At 37.3% G+C, this 22,275-nt stretch overlaps 1 protein-coding gene across 1 annotated transcript in view; it reads right to left on the bottom strand.

The window, feature by feature from the left end:
- Window positions 1-22,275, bottom strand: part of IQSEC1 (IQ motif and Sec7 domain ArfGEF 1) — a 2,803,266-nt gene that overhangs the window by 2,645,845 nt on the left and 135,146 nt on the right. The gene's annotated exons all lie outside the window — the stretch shown is intronic.

The following is a 22,275-nucleotide window of genomic DNA, read 5'->3' as shown; positions in this document are numbered from 1 at the left end:
TTTAAATGATATTCAATTCAGATTCAACCAATAAGTTGTGATATAACATTTCAACAATGCTAATGTAAGTAAAACCATGGATCATATATATATATATTTTAATATTTTCACCAAACATGCTTAGTAAATCTTAAATATATATTATTGTTGTTTTATTTTTTACTTGGTGATTCATAAGGTAGTTCAATAAAGAGTTCCAGATGGGAGCAGTGTATGTGTAGGATGAATAAATATATATATATATATATATATATATATATATATATATATATATATATATATATACTATATCTGTGTCCATTTGTCCACCAGCTAAACTAAATCCATTAGCATTTGAAAAATAACTTGGTAAGGCATATGGAGTGATATAAGTATTACAACAAATCAATGGGATATACAATACCGTTGAGAAAAACAAAGTTTATAACTTGCTTCAAATGAAAAGATCCATCAAAGTTTACATCATTGCATTATAGTGTAATTATCAATGGGTGACCTCATTATTATTATTGTACATCATGTATTTGAATGCCATGCACATACGTAAGGATATCTGCCCATTTTCTAAGCCATTTATCAATACTGCAGACTTATATAATAGTAGGAGCTCTTATTGCTAAAGGTTTGTTAACAGATGTATTGATCATTGATGAATAATCTATTGATGATTCCTGCTCTGAAGTGTTTGAGAAAAGGAAATGCTAAGATGTCTACAGAATTAAAATGTAAAGAAAAATCTTTATTGCAATATTTATACCATTCAATAAATTTTGTGATTGACAAATAAGTATAATTTACTTTCAAATCAAAACCTCTACCAAATTCTAGAATATTTTAATCATAAATCCTTCTGTTTAAGGGAATTCTCTTCCATCAGAGTTATTAAATGTTTCAGTATTCAAAAAGAAAGGATATGCAAGTTGACTTTTTGTTTTTAAAAATATTTACATATTTGACTATCTTAGAAAGCACATAGACCTTAGTTATTAAATAATACATAAAATAAGAATTTTTAGACTACTTTGTCCTTTGGGGCCTACTAATTTAGCATACTGTACTTTAACAAGCTTAATGTACAATAACAATTTTATAATTTCCTTGTCTATCTGAAGTAAAATGTTCATGGAATAAATTATAAGAATAAATTTCAATGAAAAATATTTTGCAAATAATTTTTTGTATGAAAGGAATCTTAATGATCAAAGAAAATGTTCAACACATTTTTCATTTTCCATTTAAACAGCATTGCAATCCTTTTAAAGATGATTACTATTAAAAGTAACAGAATTTTGTATAAATTTAACAGCTAAATAATTAGAGAGTCCAAAAGTCTTAACAGGCCTGACAGTAATTTTGAATTAACAGAAACAGGGCATGTGTATCAAGGTTTAATTTGGATACTTTTCCTTTAAACCCCTACCACTTCACACTGCTGTATTTTGACGCTATTCTGCAAGTCTGGAAACCCTAATTCAACAGTTTAGTAAAGGAAACACGCGATACCTGGATATTAGTTGTAAAACTGAGTTTTATTTTGCAGCAAGATGTCCTTTGCAAGCAGATTTAAAATGATTTTTTAACCATTTACTGGCGACCTTGTGAGCTGCAGTGTTTATGGCAGTAATGCGTTGGCTGTTTGACATTTCCCCCAGGTTGACTTACTCCCGTTTAACTCCCAAATGTCCATATACTTGATCCTTATTGCGTTTGACTACAGTCATATGGTATTTGGTACACATTGTGATAGACACACAATCACTGCTGCTTGAACTACAGGTTTTCAACTGTCTGCTACTGAGTAAGCTATTTCAGCTTTGAAAGTTAGCATATATTTTTTATTGATTTAATTTTTTTTAGGGTTTTATTATTCGGTTTAAGTACCCTGTTTTGTATATGTTGTATACTGTATTTTGCCTTCACGTGATGATACTTGGTGATGATGTTTGGTAATATTGTACTGTATATTCTGTTTGTGTTTTTTGTGGATCTTTCCTCTCTGGACCTCCACTGACAATGGGCATTGCCTGGCCTGGTGGACTTTCCCAGGAAACAAATGCCATCTGTCTAAAATGGGCTCCAGACACTTGTGAAAGCAAAACAGGAGACACCCACTCTTTCAAAGTCTATCATTTTCACTTTAAACAGTTAAAAAAATCAGAATAGCAGCAAAATACAGCAGCATGAAGTGGTAGGATTTTAATGGAAAAGTACCTTAATTTGTTATGTGGCACAAGCTAAACTTGCTTATAAATGTCAGATTTTGTGTCTTTTCATAAGGTGTATAAAATGTAATGACATTAACAGAAGCTGTATTACTTACACATTAAAGCAGCTGTAGGAAAACATATGGTATGTTACACAATAAACAGTAGCAGAAGGGTTACACATAAGTATTAAAAAAAACAATGTGTCAGCAATTATCTTTGACATGTTCTTCTCCTAATTATGTTTTAAATATTTTATTTAAATTTTATACATAGGAACAAACACCATAAAATAAAACATGTATTTGTACAAGTGTCTACTTAATTTCTTACGGTATAAATCATACGATTCATCAAATAGCCAAACAGTATAAATTGATCATAGAACATGGATTAAAGTTCTCTATTAATAAGAGGTTTGTTGTCACACCTGTTAATTGCTATATCTGTGAAATGATTTTGAAAAAATAAATCTCAAGCCCAGTATTTTATGAACTTTTTTAAATAGCCAAGACAAAAATGATAATTTACTCTATCAGATGCTTGGCAATATCAACATAAAAAAATGCCACAGATCTATAACTAGCATTTGTAACTAGAAATGAATTTAAAGTAAAGCTTTGGTTATATCTTTTCTACTAAGATATGAATCCAAACTGAAAGGGAAAAAGTCAAAAGAGGAAGTAGTAACTGGATTTTAGCTGCCAAAACAATGGCTATAATTTTCATATTAAATATATCATGGTAACAAGCCTACAATTCACAAGGTCAATGAAGTCAGCATCTGATTTGACAGTATGGCTAGTTTTGGATGTCTTAAGGTAATTACCCATAAATCTGTGTTTTAACACATGCACACTCTTGAAAGTGTGTTATACAATCTTGGCAGTTAACTTGGAAGATATTTAAAAAATGCTGACATGTCAACTAAGCCAAGGCTTTTTAAAGTTGTCTTTGCTTATTTCTTGTATACATGATTTTGGTTACATAAAATTCTAATCCTAACTGATCTCTATAATTTCCATGTAGCAATGATGACTTCAGTTACTTTTTAGTGTCAGAACCCTGCACTACTTAAGAGTCATATTAAAAAGGGAATGTTTACTACAAAGGGATGTACAATACCCATGGTTTCACTCCACTCTTTACCATTATAACATATATGCAATTGCATTGCCTATTTTAATTAGCCAACAAAGTATTTTCAGCTTACCCTGATACAAATCAGATCTATTCTTCTTAAACCTAAATATAAAAAGTATCTTAAGCCCACCACACTTGTAGGTGATAAACTCCCCACAGAATTCCTACAAATAGCAGCTGAAGCCATTGCATACTCTGTTTGCATTTTAATAAACAGATCTATAACAGAACAAATAATCCCATCAATATGGAAGATATCCACGTCATTCCTTTACATAAAGGGGGTAGTTCAACAGAACTTTACAATTTTAGCCCCATTGCCATCCCGTCCCCCCTCTCTAAAATCCTTGAAAGATGCATTCAGACTCAAATAAGGTCTCATCCTGTCAACAATAACCTCCTTTCCAAATCACAGCACGGCTTTTGCCCACACAACAGCACCTCCCATCCTTCACTAACACCATCAACCATTATAAGAATAGTAGTTTTATAGTCTCTTCTACTTTCCTTGACCTGTCAAAAGCATTTGACATGGTCTGTCAATACAAACTTCTCAACACTCTAACAGAATTTAACCTTAGTTGCTCCACCATCTCCTGGTTCAAAGCTTATCTTATAGGACAGAAACAAGCAGTCCTATGGCAAAACAATAAATCCCCTCTACTTCCTGTGAATCTGGGTATCCCACAGGCATCCATCTTTGGACCACTTCTATTTACTCTTTTCAGCAACAAACTATATAATGCCACCAGGCATGCATCCCTTGTGCAATATGGAATGATTCTACCATAATATGTGCTGCATCCTCCATCCTCTCTTCAACACTTACAGTTAATTACCCAGAAAGCATTCTTAGAAGTTGAAAAATGGTTATCTGAATCACATCTCATCTTAAATCCAATCAAGATTAAACTTATGCTCCTCTTTACAGGTAAACCACCAGACCCTCCACCCCCTTTCTCTATATCATCTGCTAACCTCACCATCATTTCTACAGTACCTCATACTAAACTGCTTGGTGTGACTATCGAATGTTCACTCAAATTTGACCTGCATATCGCTCATGCCATCAAAAAAGTTCATAAAAACCTCGGTAGTCTTTATTGACACAAACAGTACCTTACAAATAGTAGTAAAACTATCCTTGCAATTACTCATCTAATCTCCACTCTACTGTATGCATCAACCATTTTTACTAACCTAAAAAAGGGTGTCCTCACAAAACTGGAAAGCTGCTACAATAAAATAGCTAAATTTGCTACAGACCTCAACTATAGAGAACATCATTGCTTAGCACTCAAACAATTAAACTGTCTGGAACTACCTAACTTACTTACCTATAACCAACTCCTCACTCTTCACACTCTTATCTACCAACCCGGAAAAATCCCAGCCCTTCAGAATCTAGTGCAACACTACACTACCACTCGCACTCTACGCTCAAGGAACAAAGTAAACAACATAGCTGGCAAGTCGCGCTATTCATCAAGTACTGCTAAGGTTTGAAATCCCTTCCCCCTGCCACACGATCAATTACTGGTAAACATCACTTCAAAAAAGAGCTTAAATTTTTCCAGCTCAACTCAAGACTATGCAGCTGTCCTTCTCCCCCTTAGTATTCCACACACTCACTTTTCTCACTATATTTCTACTGTGGTGTTACTCAGTTTCCATTTCCCAACTAGTATAGCAGTGTCAGAATTTGCTAACATAAATCTAACCCAAATTGCCTTTCAATGTATTCTTTGTATCATACAGGTCCATTTCATAGGAGTCTTATATGAATTCCACTTTATGTTCAGAAATTCTTTACCAAACACAAAGCTGCCTATTTCTGTCTAATCTTTCTCCTGAGATGAGCTCAAAAGACATGTACAACATCAGCTTCAGGTTATGTCTCGAGCAGGAGATGTCCAGTTTTTTCTTTCCTAAACAAGATATAAGGGGTAAAATACAAGCTGGGTACGAGCAGGAGATGTCTAGTTTTTCCTTTCCTAAACAAGATATAAGCAGTAAAATACCAGCTGTGTACAATCATCAAGTTAGGTTTTTAGAACCAACTATTAATCTTTTACAATGTTGTCACATTTTCTTAGCACTACCCTTTCCTAGTACCACTGTTGTTACATCTAGAATTCTTACTTTTTCATTTTTATAAAAATCCCTATTCTAAAGCATGTCCCATTTCCCACTGACCAAACAATCTGCACCTCCAACACAGACTCTGCCTTTATTCACATCATTCCACCAACAACAAACCTCTTACATCAATTCTAATGCTATTCATACTTAAAATGGAAAGGGATGATACAGGAATTTTAGCATTAAGTGTTTAACGTTCAGATCATATTTTCCTCTCCTTCATATCTCCCACCAATTGTTTTTTTTTTATTATTTCACTCTTGTTCATCTCCTGTCTCCATTTCTACATATTTTTCCTCCTCACTTTCTAGTTTCAAGTACGAATCTGTTTTTCTGTGTAACAATGTCACCTTGAACTGTTATTTCTTCTCTAACTAACTCTCCATTCTCTACAATTTCTTAAATATAATCTTGCCCATACCATCATTTCTCTTTCAACATCATCTACAGCAATATTTTAGATTTTTACTTTTTGTCTTTCGTCTGAGCTTTCCTTTGTATCGGCTCTTTCTTTTTCCTAATGCAAGACATTCAGACCAGAAGTGTCAAAATGCTTTACATTTTCTACAAGCTGGCTTACAGTTTTCCCCCACATTGGCCACACCTTCATTTATGCTCTTGTAGTAAGTGATTTAAAAGCAGGACTAGTCTATTTTAGGTTTAGATTTGGTGTTAATGCTACTAATTTTATAGTTTATTGACCTTTAGCCTGGATTGTGCTTAATGTTTAATGATATTTTGGGCCTGAGAACAACATACTGACTTTTCCATTCTATGGGTGGAAGAATAATGACAAAGTGCTTGCCTACTCAGTCTTGTCTAGAAATTGGATAGATTATTTATACAGCTGTATCTTTTATTTATTTTAATTATGTCCTATCCTCATTATATTAGATGATAGCAGAATTCTGTAGTTTCTGTTGTCTTATGCATGGTGTGCTACATGATGACTGCTTTGGTTGGAGTGTACAGGTTTACATAATAAGAAAATCATGTATGATTCTACGGTTGTTAAGGATTGTTTTTAGACTCTCTGATATTAAGGGAAGTGCCTTTGGCTGTATGTTTTTAATATGTTGCTTGCAGTAATTAGCATTTTTACTATGGGCCAGTGGCAGCTAATAATGTCTAGTCTGGTGAGAACATTCTTGCACCTCAGATGATCAGGTGGGATGATTGGAAAAGGGTGGGAAATTCAATTCTTGTGGAGTTTGCTTTTCAGTGGGTAAGAGTTCCTAAAGTTAATTTAGGGTAGGTAGTTATACACAGATATACTTTGGTTATAAAGACTTGTAGTACACTGGGTATAGGACTAATACATACAAATTTGTGGTTGAAGGAAAAGAAAGTTGAGTTCTGAAAAGGATGTGCAAAGCAAGCACAGTAAGATAAATTCTCTTTTATCAAGCAATAAATATGATTTAAAACAATTATAAACAATGTGAACAATCAGATACACAAATACAGAAAAAAACATTTTTATGTTTAAGTGGTTTTATATTACAAATCGAGGGATCCATGGAGTAAAATAACCTAGAGCTCATTGTATGCTTAATCTGTCAGAGATATAAGGTGTCTGTGTCTCAGGCTGGAGGGTACAGAGAAGTTGACATGACAAGGTTTGGAGTGACTGAATTTTGGGATTGTGAATTGGATATGTTCTGTCTGGGGATTTGGCAGAGGGAAGATTTAAGTTATCTCAGAAATATAAAGAAAGAGGAGGGATTACATGCTTTTTGAAATACAGGGCTTTGCAGAAGTTTAGGTAGAGAAGAAGAATGATTTGTTCTTTTCAGAGCAATTAGTAGGACTAATTTTGCTATTAATGAGGGTTGTAGTGAGTGAACAGCAATAATTGGCACAGAAGGTGGAGTATACTGGGCTGAGATAAGGGATGGATGAGAGTAAAGAAGATATTGGGGGGCAGGAAAGAGTGCAGGAATTGAGTCAGTTAATACAGAAATGGATAAGAGAGGATGCAAATTGGACACAGAATGCAGTCTGGAAAGAGGTGCAGCAGGTGCTATGGCATTTGAAGGTAGAAGGCCTTGATTCTGATGTACAGTTGAGAATTTTGCCCAGAAGGTAAAAGATACTGCATAGGATTAAACAGGAAGATTGGTAAAGCATCATACTGAAATAGTGGCAAAGGGGAAGCAAACAGAATAAATATGTGGTGGAGTGTACAGGCAATTTAGAGAGATGTGACAAAACATGAGGGAGTATGAATTGGCCTTTATGAAAACACCCAGAAAGGAGTTTTTATTTTCCTTTTTGAGGTTGAATATAACTCAGTTATGTGAAATTAAGACAAGCAGTTTAATCTGCAATTGTTATCAGGGTATGCCAAAAGTGCAAAAGCAATTGGGTTTTAAAACAAGGCTGTGGATGTTGTTTTAATGGGGAAATACAGAATAGTTGGATGAGGAGGCAAAGAGATGCTACAGGGTTGCAATTATGAGGGGTGATTTAGGCACAGTGGGAATAAAGAGATGAAGGAAGGGAGATATAAAGAAAAAGAATGGATTTAGTACTGTATTTGAATAAGAGTAGTATTCTAAAGGTTGAAGGATGCATGGGATAGCGAAATTTGTAGAATTTGTGAAAACTGTCAAAGAGCAACTTAGATAATTAGTATTGTAAAAGGGAGGGAATGATCTGAAATGCAATGGTCCCTGCTGCATGATATCATAATCACCAGTTTGATCACATTAAAAGTGAATCCATTTATTATAAGGTAGAATAGAGAATGGTTAGCTAAAATGCTTAACAGTATCTATTTTGGTCCATTCCTCTGAATGGATCACAATGGAATGGGGTTCTCCTCCAGGATCCTGTATAACCTAATATTCTCAGCATTACCCACTGTAACTGTTGGATTTTAAAATATTTTGATGATGTAAAATCAGGGTTGTTAATACACAATTTGATATAACTTCAGTGAATAAATATTAGTGGATGTGTAAAAGTACTGATATCCATAAATGCACAGTTTTATGTCTAGATAACTATATGCCATACCACAAACAAAGCTCAACTCTATTTTTGTATTGACCAGACAAATTATAGACTTAGTTGTCAGGATCTCCAGTAATGTAATTCTTATAAAAATGGCTGACAAGACAAAAAATAAAACATTGAGGGTTATGGGATTATTTTTTAAAACTTTCTCGCCTAGAGAAGCAGTTATATTATCTAACTTGTATAACAGTTACCCGACTTGTATTACAATATAGTTGTGTTTTTTGCTGTTATAATAAATTGTATTTATATCTCCTAGAGCTGGTTCTAAGGAAGTTTAAAATCAGATTCCTGCCTCTAAGAACATGGATTATCTTTACAGACTACAGTATCTTAATTCATGCAACTTAAGTTATCAGTACACAAGGAAAAGGTAATATTTAACTTACAGAGCATTCCATGATAGATCTTGAGGATTAGAATGCTAATATGTTTCCAAAATCTTTAGACAAACTGCGTATCTATGTGTTATTCCTGTGTGTAGAACAAATTAGTACAAAGAGGTTACATCATAGTCTACCTTGTTTAATGAATCCTGCACAGATATCCCAAACATAGGAGTTTAAGACTTTAAGCCACTGGTAGTTCATGGTCCTATATCCAGGCCCATATCACCTGTTAAGAATTTGGTGAAGATAATTTGATAACTCAGCGACTCAGATTCATTTCTCTCATCTGCAATGCTTCTGATTTTGAGACATGAATTAAAGGTAAAACAGTATACATTTTTCTTTTTTATCATGAGTTTTAATTTGCCAAATTACTGTTGTTTCTTCTGTATGGTGAAGATTACATACTGTGGATAACTGTGATATTCATCAAGGAGGCTTACCAAAAAAAAGAAAGTCATCAACAGGCCCCAAAACACACACTACTAAAGTTTGTAGCAATAAACTCTTTGACTGTGGGTAATAGTGGACCTACCCAGGTCTAATGTGGTTTGGTTATGAGGATTAAGCCTGAGTGACCAAGCAATGCCAACAGTTGGTAAACATCTGTCATCTACATGCAGTCATGCCTTATTTCTACTATACAATAACATTAATGCCATTTTATGATGAAGTGCAATCTCTTTTTGATTACATTTTAGTGATATGAGACACTACATATAATTTAGCAATGGATTACCCATGTGTACAGCTACAGAGATGAAGACAAAGTACATCAGTTTAGAGCATGTCTTGCCACTTTGGTTGGGTAAGTTACTAGATTGTGACTAGCTGGGAGTTACAAGCACTGTTGCTGAACTTTAAAAATATACAGACTAAATAGTCCCACAGGGCTGGCCTTAGACCAATCAGCCCATTTTGGCTCAGTAGAGCCCAACTTCTTCAGGGGGCCCTGCATCCAGTTAGGATGAGGTCATTATGCCTTATATGATGCAAAGATTTACCTATGAGGCACTGCATCAAAGTGCAAGGCATTGTCCTATCCCAGTCTTACTCATACACTCACAAGTCCAACAACGTTATAGGTACCGGATTATTAGCACCAGCAACTTCATGGTGTTTGTATGGCTCACATGGTTAGTTGCTTGCACCCCCATAGTAAGCAGTCAACAGAATTTTCATCCCGAAACTGGTAATATTAACAATGTGGTTTTGTGTACCACTCCAGTTACCTTATCAGGATAAGGCCAGGCTTATTTTAAAGACTAATTGGGAGGTACTGTTTTCTTTTATTCTCTTGCAGATATGAGGTTTATGAATGGTTGTTAGTAAATAAAGTTACAAGAATTAACTGTGGAACAATCAGTCTCAGAAAGTACAAAAACAATAACTAGTAAACATAAAATGCAGATACTGTAATGTGAGTAACTTTTGATCACTAAGACTTATGACAGAATGTTACCAATTCAGCAGTGTGGCAGAAAATGGTTGTTACAGTCAGACAGGACCAAAACAATCCCAGATAAGTGAAACATGAGATGTATGTGCAGAGTGGTGGAAGGCAGAGGTTTAAAGAAAAATTATTCACTTTGTTAAAACAGTAACACAGCAGAAAACAAGCAAAGAAACAATGAGCTCTAATCAATATCGGTACAATACAGGTAATGTAAAGCAAGCATGCAGAGAAGTACAAGTAAGGACAGTGTGTAGTGTAAATGATGACAGTCATAAGCAGATGTGATACAAGAATTCAGTCAGTAAAATAAGTAGTAAACTAGATAAGACGAGAGTACCTATACACAGTCATAACATCATGTGACACAATGTTTCTGTGGTGAAAATAATACACAATTGTTGGGCATGGGATATGAAGGAGAGTAAGGTATGAGTCAAATGAGAGGAAGACAGGAAAAGAGACAGACACAAAACAGAGGAAAATAAAGTAAAACACAACAAAATGAAAAAGTGTAGGGAGAATGGGGAGGGAAACGTGCAGCTATCTCCTTCTCAGTTTCAGGAGTTCCAGTTAGTACCAGAGTCTGAGAACATGGTTACTAGCAAGTTAGGGTGCACCTATGTGGTGAGATACTGTTTAGACATAGGAGTTCAGTAGCTCATCAATCAGGCCCCTTACAGCATACCTGAGTGAGCAAAGCAGACTCTGAGAGAGGAACAATGTTGAATTTGGGGGGTATCCAGGATTCCAGTCGTTAACTTCTATTTTAACACTTCTTCTGACAAAATATAAGTTAATAGATAAAATACTGTTTTATTTTAATACACAGTAATAGCATACATTCCTGATACCTAATCTGAAGTAGTCTTTCAAGAAGCCAACAAATGCAGGGAGCGGGGGTGGGGGGTGGGGTGGGGGGGGTGGTAGATGTGTCCACTAAAATAGTCCAAATTTGCGCCCATGATTGCTAAGACTAACCCTGCAGAGTCAATTCAGTTTTTATTTATTAAAGTCTCTTGTGTTGTACTTTGATTTTTAGTAATGTTGCAGTGATGTTTACCTCAGTGCTGGTGCTAGGTTATTTTGGGCCCTAGGCAAAACTTATTAGTGCACCCTTTATTTTACAAATAAGAAAAATATTGTAATTCTAGCTTTGCAGAACTGTAACAGTAAGCAGCTGGACCATTTGTTCCATTCACACAGCCCCAATCTCCACTCACACCACCAACCACAGTATATGACTTGATCTTGTGAGGTTAAAAATGAAAACAAAAAAGACAACACTGTTATTAATTAAGTATCACACAAACAAATACTTAAAAGTTCAGAGTTTGTGGTTAATCTTACTTCACTAAAATGCACATTACTCAAGACAGAACTGTAGTCATTCTATTTGCACATAGGCATTGCCCCCATTCCAACTGCCTACCCAGAGGATATCCTTTCAGCCTACAATGTTTAAAATAATGAAAATAAAAGGCCACGGTTACATTATTGTATTTCTTTCACATCATATAGCCGAGGCCTTACAGATGATCTTACTTCAGTTCACCAATACACACTGTACTCCTGCAAGAGTACAGCTTGTTTCAACAACAACACATTGACAAACAGTCCTGTTTATCTTGACTACCCCTACCAAATGATATTAGGTTAGAAAAACATGTCATCCTTAAACGGCTCCCCAGAACACACTTCAGACTTAGTATCCCTTTGACTTCTGCCAGGATATTAGATTAAAAAAATATATTATAATAATAATAATAGTAAAGAAAGTCATCAACATCCCCCAAAACACACAGACCACTAGTATCTGGTTGACCATGCCAGACAGTGTATTACAGTATAAAAAAAAAAAAACAGACCCCAAAAACTGCATCGCCAGTATCTGGTCAACCTTGCCAGCATAGCATAAAAAAGAAAGTCATCAACATCCCCCAAAACACAGAGACCACTAGTATCTGGTTGACCATGCCAGACAGTGTATTACAGTATAAAAAAAAAAAACAGACCCCAAAAACTGCATCGCCAGTATCTGGTCAACCTTGCCAGCATAGCATTAAAAAGAAAGCCATCAACAGCCCCCAAAACACAGAGACCACTAGTACCTGGTCAACCCTGCCAAGATAGTTTATTAAAAAAAAAGCAACAGGCCCCAAAACATACACACTACCTAATCTTACCTATTACTAGTATCTGGTTGACCATGCCAGGAGTGTTAGAAAATCATAAACTGCCCCAAATCAGCCAGCCCACTGCAGATTTCATCTTCTACTGTGATCTGGTTGACCCTGCCAAACTCCAGGCCCAGGATGTTAGAAACAAAGAACAAACATGTAACCAGTCCACCTTTTCATTTTAAGCAGTATCTGGTCAATCCAGCCAAAAATAATAAATAATGAAATATCTAAATTATCTGGTTGACCCTGCCAGGAAAAAAAAAACAGAAAATATCTGGTTGACCCTGCCAGGAAAAAAATGCAATATGCATATCTGGTTCGCCCTGCTGAAAAAAAAAAAGCAGTCAGAAGAACCCATTATTTTTTTTTTACACTTACCTGAACTATCTGCTGTCACTGTGGTCTGTGGATTAGTTTTCAATTAGCAGTAATAAAATTCATGCATGCTTGGAAGAAGACTCCACTGCCACTCTCTCTCTCTTTGCTTTACCCAATGCAAAGAGAAGGAAGAGAGAGCAAAAGCAATAGGACTAAACAGCAGCCACATCATGTACGTGGCTGCTGATTAAACAGTTCAACTGGACTCAGATCCCTGCAGTCTCTAGTTAATCTGGACTATTTTTAAAGCAGTCTAGCAATGGTGTGTTTTTTTTTTTTTTTGTTAAAGTGGAACTCGAGCACGCATGCACGCTGCTCCGAGTTCTGGGAATACTCGCTACGAGCTACCTGGCAGTGCCACCTTGTCATCTGTGCCCTAGGCAAATTCCTAATTCACCTTAATGGTGGCACCGGCCCTGGTTTATGTTTATCATCTAGTGGAATAATACCTGACAGCATTCTGACAGCTTACCTGTGCAATCTGAGCAAAAGTACTGCTAAACACTAAATATCTGCATGTGTCCAAATATCTGCTGTTCATTCACAGCTCACATTTGTGTGATTTAGTACTATCATTTCTTGGTTGAGGACAAAAAGCTTATGATTAAAAACATGTCATGTCATTATATGATGAAAATGCATAGCCATGGCAATTGGATCTATCCTTTTCCCTGAGGATGTGCAATATCAGATTTAGCACATTTGTAAACAGAGGACTGGGTGAAGTCCCAAATCTGAGAAGTTGCAAAAATGCTTTATTTTACAATTTAAATGTTTCTAATTTTATTTCAATAACCAAATAAAAAGCTGCCTCCCAATTTGTGAAGTCTAGAACCAAACTCTATATGCTGTTGCCATATGTTTTATAGGGTCCATATTAAAAGACCGAAGAGGTATTTCAGCCAACACCTCTTGGTCGACAAGTAATGAGCGAATGCACTAAAGCGTGAATGCTCAAAACACTGGTTTCTTTCCCTGGGAAAGAAACTGCTAGAATAAACACACACGCACTTTAAAACATAACAACATGGGGGGCTTTGCCCCCACACCCCCTAACTAAATATACCAACTCCGAGATCACACTACAGTGAGGAAAGGGGCAAACACATGGGGATGGCCAAGCAATTTCTTTCCCAGGGAAAGAAATCACTGTTTTGAGCATTCGCGCTTTAGTGCATTCGCTCATTAAGGGTCGACCAAGAGGTGTTCGCTGAAACACCTCTTTGGTCTTTTAATATAAACCCATTTTATACAGGTTAAATACCTGATCTGAAACCTTTAAATCAAAGTTAATATTACTGGTGCAAAAATAAGTGGCAGCTGTATATTTTCATTTTTTTGCAAAAGCATTGCTCTGCATTTTGTAAGTGTTGCCTGGATAGAATATCAGGTTATTACTTTTAAGCTGATAAAATTCGACTTTGTGATCAGTATTTGTCTTAGAAAATCACTGCCATCATGCTTTCAACATGCTCACTGGCATTAATTTTTCTGTGCTGTTGTCCAAATACGCTGTTAGGGGTGTGGTGGATTCAGGGGCATACCTCTCTTGCAGAAATGCTTTTTAGAGATGTTAAAACGGGATGCATTTGTGCATCTGTTGCTGGATTATTCTTGGCTACATTGATTTTTATATCTAATTGTTGTCAATGCTTTGTGAATGAGATAGTGCTACCACTGCATAATTACAGGAAAGCTAGCATCTTGCAGTTTCTTTTCTATGTCCATATTCCCACAGATATTCAAGCAACAGCACAATGCTTCTTTGTACAGCTTCACTCATAAGTGATACAGTGGTGTAGATGCTATCATAGCTGTATTGCAGTACTTGGTTGTCCAGCTCTGTTTCCATAGACTGAATGTTCTCCCTCTTTTTGTATGGGTACTGAATAGATCACATTCCTCTAATATGCTAAATATTTGTATAGGTGAAATGGTGATCCTCTATATCGCTCGTAGTAGTATCAGTGACTGTGCATGAGTGTGTGTTTTGTGAGTATATTTGTCTCTGTGTGTCCTGAAACAGACTTATTTTTTATGATTTATTTCAGGTTTGGGGTTGTATTCAGTGATTGTGAGAACTGGTCTCAGTCTTCTGTGAGTATGGTATGGATAAAGTAGTTATCAAGGAGCAAATTAATTAACAAATTTCATTCTTAGAAGGCAATCTTAAATGATGAAGCAGTTTGCATACTTCCAATGCAAGCTGTTTGGCATAGATGCAGACAGAAATGTGTTGTAGAATGCTGGCTCAGTGGTAAGATTTCTGTCTCATAGTTCCAAGATCTGAGGTTCAAATTTGACTTCCAGCCACTGCCTGCATAGTATGTGGATAAATAAATAAAGGTACTGAAGGTAAGACTTTGATGTTCCATGTAAGGTAATTTTCTTCAGAATATGTGTGTTATCTGAAAAGAATTGCCGTCTAGTGATTTTGTTATTTCATCACATTTCACCAGCTCACAATCCGTTCTAAAGCTGTGGCTAGCATTCAGATGATGAACCTATGTTATTTAAGAATACAAATACTGCACTTAAAATCATAAACAAAAAGCCATAGTGATAAATGTTATATTGTTTTGTATATAGTGAAACAAGTCTCAGTGCAAAATGTTATCAGATTTAACTGTTTCTATCAGCAATGGCTAGACTGGACACAGACTCTCTGGAAAAACAGTTCAACATCTCTTAACTCCTTTTTTAATTGAGAACTGCTTGATGATAATCTCCTGAGACTAACAGTTCCATCTTTTACAAATTCAGGGATCACACTTTTGTCAGTAATGTACATAATTTAATTCTCTGACAGGTAGGCAGGCAGTTATAGCATTTGTTTTGCATTAGTTGCTTCTCAGCTTGTTAAATCACAGAGCACAAACACAGTCAGGAATGATATTCTTTGGTCAGCTGCATCCGAATAATCCCGGCAGAAGATTTTTATTGGTCTTCCATTCCTATATTCCACTTCTGCATCTAGCCCACTCTGATGCTGCTGTGTCTTTTGTGAGTACTGCCTTTTAATTCAGCAGTCAGAAACAAACATTCTTCATTTTCCTCAACACCCCAAAGATCACGAATGGCAGCAGAGAAAGGCTTCATCCTCACTACTACACTACTTGAGCCTAATTTCAAGGCTGAGTTCATTTTAATACACAGTTAAAAGGAATGCTTCTGCTTCAGGAGACCGGTTTCTAGCTGCATCACTGATTGCATGAATATTTAAAACTTGTATTTTAGTGGGCGTATTGCTAACAAAATATTTTAACAACCATCTCTCCTGACGTTAATTAACAATGCACTAAAGGTAAATTATCTATGGTAGATCGATTTGTTCAGCAAAAGTGCCCACCAGCTTTAAAACAACACAACAGACTGATTTCTGTGTCAGGATGCACTTGACATCTCATAAAAATGAAAAAAACTAATGGACTGCTAGAAAAAAAGAAAGAAAACATGATACCTGTGGCAATGTCAAGAAATTCCATTCTTTTAGAATAACAATTTGATTGTCTTTTATTGCTCACAGACCTATGGATAGCAGTCAAGTGGAAACAACTTTCAAAAACTTAACAGGATTATATTCCCTTCTGGTATGGGAGTATACCAGTACTAAGAATTTTAGATCTGTCATAAATCCCTCACTATGGAATGTACTGGTAACTGACAATGCATTAACTGCACTATTCTGCTTATGTGTCAAATCTCTACTCCAAGCCAGTCAGCCAGTGCTGCGAATATTGGCTCCTGCATGCTCATACAAGAGCCATGAACTGGATTTTAAATCTTAATGCCCTGACAGGGGCCAAAGCTGAATTACTTTAAAAGTTCAACCCTTTCAGGAATATTCTAATGCTAACCATTTGTTCTTCAGTCCACTCGCAATAAACAGTTGACATCCATAATAACTAATGTTTTCCTTTTTTTAATATTATTAATACAAACTTTTGGAGTTATCAATGGACAGAAGTCAATCCTTTTAGACATTGTGGCAGACAGTTAAACAGTGGTACCTTTTTGCATTTAGAATTTAATTATCTGTAGGATTCAGTGTAATGGCTGGTGCAATTCTGCTTATCAGCTCTACAGCAAGTTTCAGAACAATACTACTCATAAACTATTTCTCCCCTTTCTAATGACTTTCTTTTTTTTTATTTCTTAACTAGGGGAATGTTAGTAGGCACAATTTTCTCATTTCAAGGATGACCTGGGATCAGTGCCTGCATAATAAAGTTGCTCACATTCATACAGTGGAGACCGAGGGAATCAAACCCTGGATTACATGATATTTATTGATAGATCTCTGTCTTAACCTACTGCATTAAACTGATCCTTTATTGTTCTGTTGCTTCTTTATGAACGATTTTTCTCACAGTCCTACCAGTAGTCTCTTATATTTTCAAACACAGTCTGCATTAGTTTTCCATCATCATATCTGTTTCCGTTTAACATATATGCACAAAAAAAAAACACACATTAAACATGTGTGCAAGTGGGACTTCATCCCTACACCATTGACTTAAAAAAGAATATTAATTCCAGGGTCACACAGAAGTGGTAGAAGTGGTGAAAAGAGAAAACTCTCACTGGACAGGACAGTAGTCTAGGAAAAACCGTGGCAGTAACCAAAGTGCATGACATTTTGATGCAATTTGGGTACTAAAATGTGATCACAAGACAATTACTAAATGAGAACTTCACTGAGTGCATACAACTGAATTAAAGCAGCATTCATGGTCATTTACACAAATGCATTTAGGCTAGTGGCAATGTCTACAAATGATTGCAGCTGAGCTGCGATTCACAGAGGCCATTTATGCAAATATTGGAAGATCTTGACTAAGCCTATATAAATGTATTAATAATGAGATGCAAATGAGGAATGCTGCAACTCAGTGTATGCTAATGAAGTATTCTCTGCACCATTTACAATTCATAGTGAAATTTTCCCACTTTTTTGCTTTGGTCGTAGATAGCTAATCGAAGGAAGGACACTGAGCAAACTCGGATCTATAATATATAACTAAGTATCCTGTTTTTTAGCTTATTTTTTCAAGTTATTTATAGCATTTTGTCTACTGTATATTTTTCTAGCTAGTTTCATTGTGTGTGAGGTATTAACTGGAAATTGTCCACTTTTATTAAACATCTGTTGGGTTGTTTGTTTCTGATAACTTGTTGCAGTTAAACGCTTTCTCTTGAGGCTCCTTTAGCTGTTTAAAACTTTCATTTAAAGGCTCACTGCTGCTTTTCTACTGTGAGAAACATTTCTGCAGTTTGTTTAAGTAGTGTGGATATTTGTAACATTATCCATATTCAGGCTTGTATTTGGGCCTAGTGTTTGTGGAGGCTGTGTGTCTGAGCACATATTCAGGGACATCTTGGTTTAGCCAAAGCCATCAGGCATTTCAGTGAGAGAGAATTGTTTAAGGTCATTGGCTGACTGAGGTCACCTGGACTACAGCTTAGTCTAAGCACCTCATTGGTTCTTTTGAGCTTTTTGTTTCTTAAAAGTTGTCTCAGGTTTCAACTTTCTGTTACCTAAGAAGTTAAGTTGTGAGTGTTTCTGCCATTTCACACTGAGCTAATCGAAGGAAGGACACTGAGCAAACTCGGATCTATAATATATAACATTAAGTATCCTGCTTTTTTGCTTATTTTTTCGAGTTATTTATAGCACTTTGTGCACTGTATATTTTTCTAGCTAGTTTCACTGTGTGTGAGGTATTAACTGGAAATTGTCCACTTTTATTAAGCATCTGTTGGGTTGTTTGTTTCTGATAACTTGTTGCAGTTAAACACTTTCTCTAGAGGCTCCTTTAGCTGTTTAAAACTTTCATTTAACGGCTCACTGCTGCTTTTCTGCTGTGAGAAACTTTTCTGCAGTTTTGGTGGTGGTGGTGGCTTTGCAGTTGCCCACCCCTACTGTAAATTTAATCTGGGACCCTCCTCCCAGTCTAGTGTGATTATCTCATTCTACCCAATTCAGGGAGAACATTTGAGAAGGCCAATCAGCTTAGTTTCTGCTACTCCTTTCTCTCTTTCCACTAAAAAAAAAAAAAATTCTAAGCTTGTTTCCTGCCTTTCCTGTGGGTAGTCTAGTCTGGATATAGATTTGCTGTGTCCAGGACTATTTGTAGGCTTCTAGGCCCCCAAGCCTTTCTATGTTGGAGGGAAGCCTTCTAGCTTAATTTTGTTTCTTAGAATTAGCCAGATTTTTGTTTCAGCACTCAAGTCTGTTTCTTTGAGCTCAGCACTTGTTCAGAACTTATTGTAAGCACTAAATAAGCTACAGATTACTACAGCACTCAACTTTACTCACTGTCTAGAGGAAAACAGTTTCTAGTACTTAACAAATAAGCACCTACCCAGGCATGTCTAAGGGTCATCTCCCGGTGTTTTCTCCTGTCTACCTGATGAATCTGGGCATCTTGGGTCAATGCAGTAATTGCCTCATGTACACAGACAACCCTCTACTCCTACCACCCAACACTACAACCTGTGAGAGATGCAATTATATAGCCAAACTGGAAGCAAAGCTCTCTTCACCGAAGACTGGACTAGACAGTCAAGAGGAGAAGGTAAACACTTGCACCACACCACACTCAGCACATAGTCCCTCAAAACCTACACCACCAAAACACACACACAGAAACACAAAACACATACCTACATTCATGGAGGCTCTCAGTAAAAACCTGCCCAGGCAACAGGGACCTCCAAGTTAGAAATGCAAGCAACCTCCACCCCCCCCAACACAACCCAAATGACACATAGCCCACAAACTCAGTGTGCCACTCAACCACAGCCCATAAGGCATAACAATGTACCCAACACTCTAGTCATAGGTGACTCTATAGTCAGGCACACTGATGTTCCACTCACCAGGCTAAACAAGGAAAAGTTACTGTCAGCTGCCTGTCAGGTGCCAGAATCCACCACATAACGCATGCACTCAGGTCACTCCACAACAAGTACAAATATGACTCTGTCATTGTCCATGTTGGTGTGAATGACCTGAGATGTACCTCCTGGGACTACATGAAAAGGGACATGGAGGAGCTGTCCGATCTTGTAGCCCAGGCAGGTATGACCCTAGCCCTGAGTAGCATCCTGCCATCACCCAGAATGATACCACAGTACAAGGACAAAATGAGTGACTTCAACAATTGGCTAAGTTTCTGGTGTCATTCTAAGGGGATCCAGTATCTGTCTGCCTGGGATGACATGATCGACAAACCACAATGCTTTGCCAGAGATGGCCTGCACCTGTCATCCCTGGGATTCTGGATACTGGCTAAGACTCTAGCCCCCCCATAGAGCCTTTTTTAGGCAAGGTTCAAATGACAAATTCACCACCCTAACAGGTGCAGGCAAGAAGAATCTGAGGGTATTGCTACTCAATGCTAGAAGTCTAAACCTCAAAATGCACTCACTCGAGGCACTCCTTAAAATGGAGAACATCGACATCTGTGCAGTGACAGAGACCTGGTTCAAGGCTCCAGAGAGTACCCCTGCATTACCAGGCTATAATTCATACCACACCTTTCGGCCACCTAACCTGGACCAAAATACTAAAGGTGGAGGCGTGTTCATATTCATTAAGGATATCCACACCTCCAGGCTAGTTACTCAGCATAATGCATCTGAGATTATCCAAGTGCAACTAACTCTGGGCAAGACCGCAATCCAAATTGTAGCTTGCTACAGATCCCCCACCATGCCCCGGGATTCCCACTCCTCATTTCTTAATACACTGGAAAATATTAGGGTACAACCTAACACCCTAATAATGGGCGATTTCAACTACCCTACCATTAACTGGGAAAACTACTCATGTACCAACTCTTGTGCTCAACGTTTTCTGGAATTCATAAACTCCAATGCCATGGATCAACTTATCCACACCCCCACCAGGGGCAGCAATATCCTAAACCTGGTTATTACCAACATGGGCAAACGGTGCTCCACACCAAAGGTCATTTCCTTGTTTGTCAGATCCGACCACAAGCTAACCACCCTAGACATCCACATCCCTCCCCTACCCCCCATTAGGGAAACCACAGTAAAAAATTTCTCCAAAGCCAACTTCACGCTTCTTAAGACAGAAGTGGCAAACTTCATGACACCCATGCATGTGATGGACAACAGAGGTATGACTGCTAAATCCTACACAAATGCACTTTATAAGCACTTACATGAGTGCATGGATCATGCAATCCCTAACAGAACCAAGATGCTATCCTCCAAAAAAAGGAAGCCAATCTGGTGGTCCCCTGCCATAAACAAACTCTACAACAGAAGAAAGAAACTGTTGCAAAAAAGAGTAAAATCCCATGATTGGAGGTAACTCCCTGGTCAGCCTCAGTAAGAAGCTGAGATCCCTCATAAAATCCACCAAAGCTAGTTATGAAAACAAAATCGCCACTAACACTAAGGACAACCACAAAGCATTCTATAAATATGTCAAGAATTTCAATGGCAACACTCAGATCTGCTCTGAGTTACAGCACAATGGCACTAAATATACAGAACCAACTGATATTGCCAACATCCTGGCAGATAGGTTCAGTGCTAACTTTACCACCCTGTCATCCCCTAAAGGGCCCATCTCTATACCAGAAGAATGCAAAGTTCCTGTAATCACGGCTGTAGAGGTAAAAACACACTATCCAAAGCCAAGAACACAGCATCCATGGGACCTGACGATATCCCAGGCTGTGTTCTACATGAACTACAGAATGAATTGGCACCCCATCTAAGTACCATGTTCAATCATAGCCTCACCTCAGGCTATGTGCGCACTGAATGGTGCACAGTGACAGTTATCCCACTCCACAAAGGGTGAGCCACCACAGACCCAGGAAACTACTGCTCCATTAGCCTAATGAGCCTGGTCTGCAATGCTATGGAATGTATCATCATGGAACTTATAGACAATGGTAATCTCCAAACTCAGGACCCCACTCAGTTCGGGTTTGGGTTTGTAAAAGGCAGATCATATCTCCTAAACCTGATAGACTTCTTTGAAGCAGTCACCAAAGCCGTAGATGAGGGTAAGGTTGTTCACACAGCCTATCTAGATCATGCCAAGGCTTTCAACACCATCCCCCACTCTGGAATTATAGATAAACTCACTAAACTAGGTATAAATCCCTATGTCACAAGATGAGTTGCCAAATGGCTCACTGACAGAACCCACACTGTGAAAGTAGCAGACTCCAAATCCAACTTCAGACCAGTGACAAGTGGAGTACCACATGGTTCAGTCCTGGGTCCTCTCCTGTTTGGTATCTACGTCTCTGAAGTACAGGCCAACACAGAAGGTCTTTGGCTAATGAAGTTTGCAGATGACTGCAAACTAG

Source organism: Protopterus annectens, chromosome 7.part0 (assembly GCF_019279795.1).
Source record: "Protopterus annectens isolate FY-2018-M chromosome 7.part0, PAN1.0, whole genome shotgun sequence".
Taxonomy (NCBI): domain Eukaryota; kingdom Metazoa; phylum Chordata; order Ceratodontiformes; family Protopteridae; genus Protopterus; species Protopterus annectens.
Note: the sequence above shows the minus strand (reverse complement) of the source record. Positions and strands in the feature narration are given on the sequence as shown.